We start from the raw sequence: 13,513 nt of genomic DNA on the forward strand, positions 1-13,513 counted from the left end.
GTTTCAAAAAGCCCCATGATTTCCAAGCAGTATAAAATACCTAAAAAATCAAACCTAGGCAGGTCATATAAAAACTGTGGAATACTAAAACCCAAATGTTTTATTATTATTCAGGTATGGTGAGGCCAACATATCAGGAGACAACTGTCATTGAAAAGATATTTTGTTACTCACAGCTCCAAAGACGAGGGGCAGGACAAACATGTAGTCACACAGGGAAGCATCACGGTCAATCAGGAGGCAGAAGGAGTGAGCGGAAAACATGGGCAAGAATCTTTATTGTGGTTTCTGTGGGAAGGAATGGGCAGGTTAGGACTGGTTAGTTTGAATAATTTCAGTGGGCTCTGGGGTGTAGGGACTGTTTCTACTTGTCTAGTACATGGCCCTGGGGGTAGTGGCTTGGTATTGTGAGAGCCCAATAAAGGAGGTGGTTGGAGTATGGGCTCTAGATTGGTTGGTTCACATATGAAACAAATTCCCAGGCAAATAACTTACTGTCTCCAAGTTCTGGTTAGCCCTTGGAGGTGCAGCCAGCCTCTCCAGGGTCAGCAAGGACCCAGATGTCAGAGCATCAGAAATATAGAAAAATAAAAAGGCATGATGAATACCACAAGAGAATATCTTAAAAGCAGGCAGTGAAGAAAACAAAAGGCATATTTCTTCCAAAGAAGAAATAAACTGACAGATGACATCTCAGCAAAAAAGAAGTCAGAACACAATGGAAAGATATCTTTAGTGTACTGAAAGAGAAAAATTGCCAGTCTAAACATTCTATGTCTAGAGAAAATATTCTGCAAAAAGGAAGTCCAACAAAGATATTTTCAGACAAACAAAAACGATGAGAATTTGTCACTGCTAAAGAAAATATTAAAGAGAGTTCTTCAGGCAAAAGAAAAATGAACCCACATAGAGACAGGCACAGAGATGCAGAAAGAATAAAAAATAAAACAACACATAAAATTTGTGGTATATGCACACAGTATAAATGTAAATATAAAATTTCATTAAAGCTTTGGAAATAAACCTCGCCAAGGAGATGAAAGACTTAAATGCTGAGAACTACAAAATTTTAATAAAGGAAACTGAAGATGATTCAAAGAAATGGAAAGATATCCCATGCTCTTGTATTGGTAGAATTAATAGTGTTAAAATGGCCATACTACCCAAAGTAATCTACAGATTTAATGTGATCCTTATCAAATTACGCATGACATTTTTTACAGAACTAGAACAAATAATCCCAAAATTTATATGGAACCATAAAAGATCCAGAATTGCCAAACCAATCCTGAGGAAAAAGAATAAAGCAGGAGGCATAACCCTACCAGACTTCAGACAATACTACAAAGCTACAGTCATCAAAACAGTGTGGTATTGGCACAAAAACAGACATACAGATCAATGGAACAGAATAGAGAGCCCAGAAATAAACCCACACACCCATGGACAATTAATCTTCAACAAAGGAGGCAATAATATACCATGGGGAAAAGACAGTCTCCTCAGCAAGTGGTGTTGGGAAAGTTGGACAGCCGCATGCAAATCAATGAAGTTAGAACACACCCTCACACCATACACAAAAAATAAACTCAAAATGCCTTAAAGACTTAAATATAAGACAAGACACCATAAAACTCCTAGAAAGACTTAAATATAAGACAAGACACCATAAAACTCTTAGAAGAGAAGGTAACATTCTCTGACAATAAATCATACCAATGTTTTCTTAGGTTAGTCTCTCAAGGCAATAGAAATAAAAGCAAAAATAAACAAATGGGACCTAATCAAGCTTATAAGCTTTTGCACTGCAAAAGAAACCATAAACAAAATGAAAAGACAACGTATGGACTGGGAGAAAATATTTCCAAATGGTGTGAATGGCAAGGGCTTAATTTCCAAAATATACAAACAGCTCATACAATTCAATAACAAAAAGCAAACAACCCACTTGAAAAATGGGCAGAAGACCTAGATAGACGTTTCTCCAAAGAAGACATACAGATGGCCGATGGGCATGTGAAAAGAGGCTCATCATCACTAATTATTAGAGAAATGCAAATCAAAACTACAATGAGGTACGACCTCACACTGGTCAGAATGGACATTAAAAAGTCTACAAGTAATAAATGTTGGTAAGGGTGTGGAGAAGAAGGAACCCTCTGACGCTGTTGGTAGGAATGTAACTTGGTGCAGCCACTATGGAAAACACTATGGAGCTTCCTCAAAACACCAAAAATGGAGTTGCCATATAATCCAGCAGTCCCACTCCTGGGCATATATCTGGAGATAATTTTAATTTGAAAAGATACATGCACCCCAATGTTCATAGCAGCACTATTTACAATAGCCAAGACATGGAAGCAACCTAAATGTCGACAGATAAATGGATAAAGAAGGTGTGGTGTATGTATATATATATATATATATAAAATGGAATATTAGCCATAAAAAAGAATGAAATAATGCCATTTGCAGCAACATGGATAGACCTAGAGATTATCATACTAAGTAAGTCAGAAAGAGAAAGACAAATATCATATGATTTCACGTACATGTGGAGTCTAAAATATGACACAAATGAACATATCTACAAAACAGAAATGACTCACAGACATAGATTTGTGGTTGCCAAGGGGGAGGGGGGATGGGGGAGAGAAGTATTGGGAGTATGGGATTAGCGGATGCAAACTATTATATGTAGGATGGATAAACAACAAGGTCCTACTGTATAGCACAGGGACCTATATTCAATATCCTGTGTTAAACCATAATGGAAAAGAATATGAAAAAGAAGTTACATATGTATAACTGAATCACTCTGCTGAACAGCAGAAATTAACACAACATTGTAAATCAACTATACTTCAATAAAATTTAAAAAATAAATATAAATGTAAATATATAATTTAACATATTGTTAAAAGACATGTAATCATTGGCATAAAAGGCAAAAAGCCGGAAGAGAGTGATGTCAGCATCACGGTGAAGTGAGGTGCTCTCTTTGTCTCTCCCTTTCGATCTACAACCAGTAAAACATCTACAACTCAACAAAGGTGACTCTGCCTAACACACCATGATGTCAGAAAGGTCCATACACATCTGAAGGTGGGTGAGCTGGAACACATAGAGGAACAGTGGAGGCAGTGCCTGCAGTCCTGCTCATCACCCCCGCCCCCACCCACCCCCCGTACAGCCCCAGAGAACTTGGCAGCAGCAGGAAAGGTGGCAGACATGCCTTCGGCCTCCTAGTCACAGCAGTGCCCATGGCCACAGATAACTGGGCAGCAGTGGCAGCAGAGCCTGTGACCTTGTCCCTCCAGCAGCAGAGGCACCCACAATTCTGGCCCCCACAATCCCATGCCCACAGTGGCAGAGGGCACAAACCTGACAAGACTAGACAGGGCATTGGCTTCTGTGACCCTGGCTCCTCCTGCACCCCCCACCCCAATAATGGAAGAAACTGCAATTCAGGAGGTCCAGATTTGGTGGAAGCATCCACCGCCCTGGTGCTCCAGGCAGCAGTGCCAGTGACACTAGCAGCAGCAAGGTGCCAACAACCCCAGAGGCACAAGTAGCCGTAATGAGGGCACTGGGAGAAACCTCTGACAGAGGCACTTGCAGGTAGAAAGTGCCAGCTTACAAATATAACCAGAAGCAGCTTAAGAAAAACCAAAAACTTGTGCTATAGCACCACCTACTAGCAAACAAAAAAGCCTCTAATTTCTAACCTATTGAATCCTCAGAATCAAGTTTTTAAAAAAGTTTTACCTAAAAAAGAAGAAAGGTGTTCGCTATTTCAAACGTGCCAGCAGAGGATCAACTCATCAAGCACCATGAAGAACCACAGTAACACTATCACCAAAAAAAAATGACAATTCTCCCGGAACAAACTTAAGTCACAGAATATTGTCTCAAACTGACAGAGAATACAAAGTCAGTTCAGTAGGCTTAATAATAAAATTAATGAACAGAAGGAATACTTTACCAAAGAGATTGAAACTCTAAAAGAACCAAACAGAAATTTTGAAGCTGAATAACTCAATAAATGAGATGAAGAATGCATTAGAAAGAATTGGAAATAGAGCAGGCCATATGGAAGAGAGAATTAACAAGCTTGAAGATATAAATCTAGAAATGATACAGATAGAAGAGGAAAGAGAATTAAGATCCAAAAAATGAGAAAATTCTATAAAAGCTATCAAATCTTTTAGGAAAGGCAACATTAGGGTAATGGGTATCTCAGAAGAGAAGAGAGGCAGAGGGGAGCAGAGAGTTTATTTAAAGAAATAATAGCTGAGAACTTCCCAAACCTGTAGAAGGAGCTGGATATATAAGTACATGAATCTAAGAGAACAATTAATTACCTCAACACAAAAAGATCTTCTCTAAGACACAGTATATTAAAACTATCAAAAGGCAATGACAAAGAAAGAATTTTACAGGCACCCTGGGAAAAAAGGGATGGTAACCTACAAAGTAACCCCATTAGCCTATCAGCAGATTACTAAGCAGAAACTTTACAGGCCAAGAGCGGGTGGAATGACATTCTCAAAATATTGAAAGATAAAAACGGTCAGCCAAGATATCCAGCAAACTTATCATTCAGATAATACAAAAGATTATAAGAGAATATTATGAACAGCTACATGCCAACGAATTAGGCAACATAAAAGAAATGGAAAAATTCTTAGAATCATACAACCTTCCAAGACTGAATCATGAAGAAACAGAAAATCTGAATAGGCCAATCAATAATAAAGATATTGAAACAGTAATCAAAAACCTCCCAAAAAACAAAAGTCCAGGACCAGATGGCTTCACAGGTGAATTCTACTAAACATTCAAAGATTTAATACCTATTCTCCTCAAAAATCTTCCAAACAATTGAAGAGGAGGAAACAAACACTTCCTAATTCATTCTACAAGGCCAGAATTACCCTGATACCAAAAACCTGAGAAAGACAACATACACAGAAAAAATCACAGGCCAATACCTCTGATGAACATAGATGCAAAAATCCTCAGCAAAGTACTAGTCCACTGAATACAATACATTAAAAGAATCATATACCATGATCAAGTGGGATTTATTCCAGGGATGCAAAGATGGTTCAATATCCACAAACCAATTGAAATGATACATCACATTAACAAAATGAAGGATAAAAATCACATGATCATTTCAATAGATGTAGAAAAAGCATATTACAAGATTCAACACCAAATAAAAACAAACCTCTCAGTAAGATAAGTATAGAAGGAACATACCTCAACATAATAAAGGCCATATATGACAAACTCACAGCTAACATCACACTTAATGGTGAAAAACTGAAAGCTATTTGTCTAAGATCAGGAACAAGACAAGGATGCCCATGCTCACCACTTTCATTCAACATAGTACTGGAAGTCCTAGGCAGAGCATTAGACAAGAAAAATAAATAAAAGGCATCCAAATTGAAAAGGAAGAAGTAAAATTATCACTATTTATGGATGGCATAATTTTATATGTAGAAAATCCTAAAGTTTTTACCAAAAAGTATTAGAAAAAATAAACAAATGCAGTAAAGTTGCAGCACACAAAATCAATGTACAAAAAGCATTTCTATATATAATAACAAACTAGAAGAAAGAGAAATTAATTTAAAAATCCCATTTACAGTCCCAACTTAAAGAATAAAATATGTAGAAATAAATTTAATCAAGGAGGTGAAAGAACTGAACTCTAAAAACTATAATTGTTGCAAGACACTGAAGAAACACAAATAAATGGAGAGATATTCTATGCTTATATATTGGAAGAATTAACACTGTTGAAATGTCCATGTTATCTAAAGCAATCTACAGATTCCCTATCAATATCCAAAGGTCATTTTTCACAGAAATAGAACTCTAAATTTTAAAATTTATCTGAAACAACAAAAGACCCTAAATAGGTAAAGCAATCCTCAGAAAAAATAACAAAGCTGGAGGTATCACAATCCCTGCTTTCAAACTATATTACAAGCTATAGTAATCAAAACAGCATGTATTGGCAGTAAAACAGATACATAGATCAATGTAACAGAACTGAGAGCCCAGAAACAAACCCACACATACATGGACCCTTCATTTATGACAAAGGAGCAAAGAATATACAACAGAGAAAGGATAGTTTCCTCAATAAATGATGCTGGGGAAACTGGACAGCCACATGCAAAAGAATGAACCTAGACCACTAACTCATACCAAACACAAAAATTAACTCAAAATGGATTAAAGACTTGAATGTAAACCTGAAACCATAAAACTCCTAGAATAAATCACAGGCAGTATGCTCTTCAACATCACTCTTAGCAATATCTTTCTGGATATGTCTCCACAGGCAAGGGAAACAAACAAAGAATGAACAAACTATATCAAAAAATCTTCTCCACAGCAAAGGAAACCATCAATAAAATGAAAAGACAATCTACTGAATGGGAAAAGATATTTGAAAACCATATATCCAATATGGGGTTAATATCAAAATATATAAACAACTCAAAAGTTAAAAAAAAAAACCTAAATAATTTGTCAGAGGAGCTGAATAGACATTTTTTCCAAAGGAGACATACAGATGGCCACAAACACATGAAAAGATGCTCAACATCACTAATCAACAGAGCAATGCAAATCAAAACCACAATGAGATAACACCTCATGTCTGCTAGAGTGACTATTATCCAAAGGGCAAAAAATAATAAGTGTTGGCAAGGATGTGGAGAAAGGGAACCTTCAGAAACTGTTGGTGGGAATGTAAATTGGTGTAGCCACTATGGAAAACAATATAAAGATTCCTCAAAGAATTAAGAATAGAACTACCACATGATCTGGGTATTTACTTAAAGAATATGAAAACAACAACCTATGGAATGGGAGAAAATATTTGCAAATTGTATATCTGAAAAGTGACTTGAATCCAGAATATAAAAAGAATTCCTTTGACTCAATAATAAAAGGCAAATAATTACAAAATGGGCAAGGGATTTGAATAGACATTCTTCCAGAATGAGCAAATATTGTGTAGTTCTACTTATATGAAATATCTAGAGCAGGCAAATTCATAGATTTTGGGGTCAGGGAAAATGGGGAGTTATTGCTTAAGGGTTACAAAATTTCTGTTTGGAATGATGAAAATGTTTTGGAATAGACAGTGGTAATGATTGGACAACAGTGTGAATGTAATTAATGCTACTTAATTGTACATTTTAAAATGGTTAAAGTGGGGGGACCTTCAAGATGGCAGAGGAGTAAGACGTGGAGATCACCTCCCTCCCCACAAATACATCAAAAATACTTCTACAAGTGGAACAACGCCTACAGAACACCTACTGAACGCTGGCAGAAGACCTCAGACTTCCCCAAAGGCAAGAAAATCCCCATGTACCTGGGTAGGGCAAAAGAAAAAACAGAGACAAGAGAATAGGGACAGGACCTGCACCTCTGGGAAGGAGCTGTGAAGGAGGAAGTTTCCACACACTAGGGCCCCTTCACTGGTGGAGACGGCGGGTGGGCAGTGTGTGTTGGGGGGAAGCTTTGGAGCCGTGGAGGAGAGCGCAGCAACAGGGGTGCAGAGGGCAAAGCAGAGAGATTCCCGCACAGAGGATAGGTGCCGACCAGCACTCACCAGCCCGAGAGGCTTGTGTGCTCACCCGCTGGGGCGGGTGGGGGCTGGGAGCTGAGGTTCGGGCTTTGGAGGTCAGACCCCAGGGAGAAGACTGGGGTTGGCTGCATGAACACAGCCTGAAGGGGGCTAGTGCACCACAGCTAGCTGGGAGGGAGTCCAGGAAAAAGTCTGGACGTGCCAAAGAGGCAAGAGGCCATTGTTTCGGGGTGCACGAGGAGAGGGGATTCCTTTCCCATGTGCCCACAGTAGGCAGAGCACCACCTAAGGGAGCTCCAGAGATGGGTGCGAACCACAGCTATCAGCTTGGACCCCAGAGACAGGCATGAAACTCTAAGGCAGCTGCCGCTACCACCAAAAATCCTGTGTGCAAGCACAGGTCACTATCCATACAACCCCCCACCACCAGGAGCCTGTGCAGCCTGCCACTGCCAGGGTCCTGTGATCCAGGGACAACTTCCCTGGGAGAACACATGGTGCACCTCAGGCTGTTGCAATGTCACACTGGCCTCTGCTGCCACAGGCTCACCCCATATTCCAATTATGACTATTGTACCCCTCCCTCCTCCCAGACTGAGTGAGCCAGATCCCCCTAATCAGCCACAGCTTTAACCCCCTCCTGTATGGGCGGGGAACAGATGCCTGACCTACATGCAGAGGTGGGGCCAAAACCAAAGCTGAACCCCAGGAGCTGTGCGAACAAAGAAGAGAAAGGGAAATTTCTCCCAGCAGCCTCAGGAACAGTGGATTAAACCCCCACAATCAACTTGATGCACCCTGCATCTGCGGAATACCTGAAGAGAAAATGAATCATCCCAAAACTGAGGCAGTGGACTTTAGGAGCCACTGTAGACTTAGGGTTTTCTGTCTGCAACTGATTTGTTTCTGATATTTATGTTTATCTTAGTTTAGTTTGTAGTGCTTGTTACCATTTGTGGATTTGTTTCCGGGTTTGGTTGCTCTCTTCTTTTATTTTAAATTATTACTATTTTTTTATGTTACTAATTTTAAAAGATTTTTAAAATTTATTATCTTTTTATTTTTATTTATTTTCTTTTTTTCTTCTCCCTTTTCTTCTGAGTTGTCTGGCTGACAGGGTCTTGGTACTCTGGCCTGTTGTCAGGTCTGAGCCTCTGAGGTGGGAGAACCAAGTTCAGGACATGGGACCACAGAGACCTCCAAATCCATGCAATATCAATAGGTGAGCGCTCTCCCAAGGATCTCCATATCAATGCTAAGACCCAGCTCCACCCAACGGCCAGCAAGCTCTAATGCTAGACGCCCCATGCCAAACAACTAGTAAGACAGGCACACAACACACCCATTAGCAGAGAGGCTGCCTAAAATCATACTAAGTTCACAGACACCCCAAAACACACCACTGGACGTGGCCCTGCCCACCAGAAAGCCAAGATCCAGCCCCACCCACCAGAACACAGGCACAAGGCCCTTACACCAGAAAGCCTACAACAGCCACTGAAGCAACCTCACCCACTGGGGGCAGACACCAAAAACAACGGAAACTATGAACCTGCAGCCTGCGAAAAGGAGACCCCAAACACAGTAAGTTAAACAAAATGAGAAGACAGAGAAATATGCAGCAGGTGAAGGAGCAAGGTAAAAATCCACCAGACCAAACAAATGAAGAGGAAAGAGGCAGTCTACCTGAAAAAGAATTCAGAGAAATGCTAGTAAAGATGATCCAAAATCTTGGAAATAGAATGGAGAAAATACAAGAAATGTTTAACAATGACCTAGAAGAACTAAAGAGCAAACAAACGATGATGAAGAACACAATAAATGAAATTAAAGATTCTCTACAAGGAGTCAATAGCAGAATAACTGAGGCAGAAGAACGGATAAGTGACCTGGAAGATAAAATAGTGGAAATAACTACTGCAGAGCAGAATACAGAAAAAGAATAAAAAGAATTGAGGACAGTCTCAGAGACCTTTGGAACAACATTAAATGCACCAACATTTGAATTATAGGGGTCCCAGAAGAAGAAGAGAAGAAGAAAGGGTCTGAGAAAATATTTGAAGAGATTATAGTTGAAAACTCCCCTAACATGGAAAAGGAAATAGTCAGTCAAGTCCAGGAAGCACAGAGAGTCCCATACAAGATAAATCCAAGGAGAAACAAGCCAAGACACATATTAATCAAACTACCAAAAATTAATACAAGGAAAAAATATTAAAAGCAGCAGAGGAAAAGCAACAAATAACATACAAGGGAATCCTCATAAGGTTAACAGCTGATGCTTCAGCAGAAACTCTGCAAGCCAGAAGGGAGTGGCAGGACATATTTAAAGTGATGAAAGGGAAGAACCTAGAACCAAGATTACTCTACCCAGGAAGGATATCATTCAGATTCAACAGAGAAATTAAAACCTTTACAGACAAGCAAAAGCTGAGAAGTCCAGCACCACCAAAGCAGCTGTACAACAAATGCTAAAGGAACTTCTCTAGGCAGGAAAAACAAGGGAAGGAAAAGACCTACAAAATCAAACCCAAAACAATTCAGAAAATGGTGATAGGAACATACATACCAATAACTACCGTACATGTAACTGGATTAAATGCTCCAACGAAAAGACATAGACTGGCTGAATGGATACAAAAACAAGACCTGCATATATGCTATCTACAAAGACCCCCTTCAGACCTAGGGAAACATACAGACTGAAAGTGAGGATATGGAAAAAGATATTCCATGCAAATGGAAATCAAAAGAAAGCTGGAGTAGGAAGTCTTATATCAGACAAAATAGACTTTAAAATAAAGACTATTACAAGAGACAAAGAAGGACACTACATAATGATCAAGGGATCAATCCAAGAAGAAGATATAACAATTGTAAATATTTATGCACCCAACATAGGAGCACCTCAATACATAAGGCAAATGCTAACAGCCATAAAAGGGGAAATCAACAGTAACACAATCATAGTAGGAGATTTTAACACCCCACTTTCACCAATGGACAGATCATCCAAAATGAAAATATATAAGGACACACAAGCTTTAAATGACACATTACACCAGATGGATTTAACTAATATTTATAGGACATTCCATCCAAAAACAATAGAATAAACTTTCTTCTCAATTGCTCATGGAACATTCTCCAGGATAGATCATATCTTGGGTCACAAATGAAGCCTCGGTAAATTTAGGAAAATTGAAATCGCATCAAGTACCTTTTCCGACCACAACTCTGTGAGACTAGATATCAATTACAGGAAAAAAAAAACTGTAAAAAATACAAACACATGGAGGCTAAACAATACGCTACTAAATAACCAAGAGATCACTGAAGAAATCAAAGAGGAAATCAGAAAATACCTAGAAACAAATGACAATGAAAACACGATGGCCAAAAACCTATGGGATGCACCAACAGCAGTTCTAAGAGGGAAGTTTATACCAATACAATCCTACCTCAAGAAACAAGAAAAATCTCAAATAAACAACCTAACCTTACCCCTAAGGCAATTAGAGAAAGAAGAACAAAAAAACCCCCCAAAGTTAGCAGAAGGAAAGAAATCATAAAGATCAGACCAGAAATAAATGAAAAAGAAATGAAGGAAATGATAGCAAAGATCAATAAAACTAAAGCTGGTTCTTTGAGAAGATAAAAAAACTTGATAAACCATTAGCGAGACTCATCAAGAAAAGAAGGAAAAAGACTCAGATCAATAGAATTAGAAATGAAAAAGGAGAAGTAACAACTGACCCTGCAGAAATACAAAGGATCTTGAGAGATTACTACAAGCACTATATGCCAGTAAAATGGGCAACCTGGAAGAAATGGACAAATTCTTAGAAAAGCACGACCTTCTGAGACTAGACCAGGAAGAAATAGAAAATATGAACAGACAAATCACAAGCACTGAAATTGAAACTGTGATTAAAAATCTTCCAACAAACAAAAGCCCAGGACCGGATGGCTTCACAGGTTTATTCTATCAAACATTTAGAGAAGAGCTAACACTTATCCTTCTCAAACTCTTCCAAAATATAGCAGAGGAAGAAACACTCCCAAACTCATTCTACGAGGCCACCATCACCCTGATACCAAAACCAGACAAAGATGTCACAAAGAAAGAAAACTACAGGCCCATATCACTGATGAATATACATGCAAAAATCCTCAACAAAATACTCACAAACAGAATCCAACAGCACATTAAAAGTGTCATACATCATGATCAAGTGGGGTTTACCCAGGAATGCAAGGATTCTTCAATATACGCAAATCAATCAATGTGCTACACCATATTAACAAATTGAAGAATAAAAACCGTATGATAATCTCAATAGATGCAGAAAAAGCTTTTGACAAAATTCAATACCCATTTATTATAAAAACTCTCCAGAAAGTAGGCATAGAGGGAAGCTGCCTCAACATAATAAGGGCCATATATGACAAACCCACAGCCAACATCGTTCTCAATGGTGAAAAACTGAAACCACTTCCTCTAAGATCAGGAACAAAACAAGGTTGCCCACTCTCACTACTATTATTCAACAGAATTTTGGAAGTTTTAGCCACAGCAATCACAAAAGAAAAAGAAATAAATGGATTCCAAATCGGAAAAGAAAAAAGTAAAACTGTCACTGTTTGCAGATGACATGATACTATACATAGAGAATCCTAAAGATGCTACCAGAAAACTACTAGAGCTAATTAATGAATTTGGTAAAGTAGCAGAATACAAAATTAATGCACAGAAAACTCTTGCATTCCTGTACACTAATGATGAAAAATCTGAAAGAGAAATTAAGGAAACACTCCCATTTATCACTGCAACAAAAAGAACAAAATACCTAGGAATAAACCTACCTAAGGAGACAAAAAGACCTGTATGCAGAAAATTATAAGACACTGATGAAAGAAATTAAAGGCCATACAAACAGATGGAGAGATATACCATGTTCTTGGACTGGAAGAATCAACATTGTGAAAATGAGCATACTACCCAAAGCAATCTACAGATTCAATGCAATCCCTATAAACTACCAGTGGCATTTTTCACAGAACTAGAACAAAACATTTTTACCATCTGTATGGAAACACAAAAGACCCTAAATAGCCAAAGCAATCTTGAGAAAGAAAAATGGCGCTTGAGGAATCAGGATCCCTGACTTCAGACTATTATACAAAGCTACAGTAATCAAGACAGTATGGTACTGGCACAAAAACAGGAATATAGATCAATGAAACAGAATAGAAGGCCCAGAGATAAACCCACGCTCATATATACAATGGAATATTACTCAGCAGTGAAAAGGAGTGAAATTGAGTTATCTGTAATGTGGTGGATGGACCTAGAGTCTGTCATACAGAGTGAAATAAGTCAGAAAGAGAAAAACAAATATCATATGTTAATGCACATATGTGGAATCTAAAAAAACGGTACTGATGAACCTAGGGGCAGGACAGGAATAAAGATGCAGATGTAGAGAATGGACTTGAGGACACGGGGAGGGGGGGAAGGGTAGGCTGGGAAGAAGTGAGAGAGTAACACTGACATATATACGCTATCAAATGTAAAATAGGTAGCTATTGGGAAGCAGCTGCATAGCACAGGGAGATCAGCTTGGTGCTTTGTGACTACCTAGAGGGATTGGATAGGGAGTGTGGGAGGGAGGCGCAAGAGGGAGGGGATATGGGAATATATGTATACATATAGCTGATTTACTTTGTTATACAGCAGAAACTAACACAACATTGTACATTGTGCAATTATACTTCAATAAGGATGTTAAGGATGTTAAAACTTGTAAAAAAAATTAATTTAAATTAAAAAATAAAGTAAAAAAAAAACCAAAATTGCACCAGATTAGAAATGAATAAGGATATCAA

General features: G+C 38.5%; 1 protein-coding gene across 3 annotated transcripts in view; it reads right to left on the bottom strand.

Annotated features, from left to right (window-relative positions):
• RANBP6 (RAN binding protein 6) overlaps nt 1–13,513 on the bottom strand; it is a 318,886-nt gene that overhangs the window by 89,166 nt on the left and 216,207 nt on the right. For all 3 annotated transcript variants that reach the window (XM_030877148.2, XM_030877149.2, XM_030877150.3), the window contains exon 4: nt 175–288. The gene's annotated coding sequence lies outside the window, so the exon portion shown is untranslated. The remainder of the gene's footprint in view (nt 1–174; nt 289–13,513) is intronic.

Source organism: Globicephala melas, chromosome 6 (genome assembly GCF_963455315.2).
Source record: "Globicephala melas chromosome 6, mGloMel1.2, whole genome shotgun sequence".
Classification (NCBI taxonomy): Eukaryota; Metazoa; Chordata; class Mammalia; order Artiodactyla; family Delphinidae; genus Globicephala; species Globicephala melas.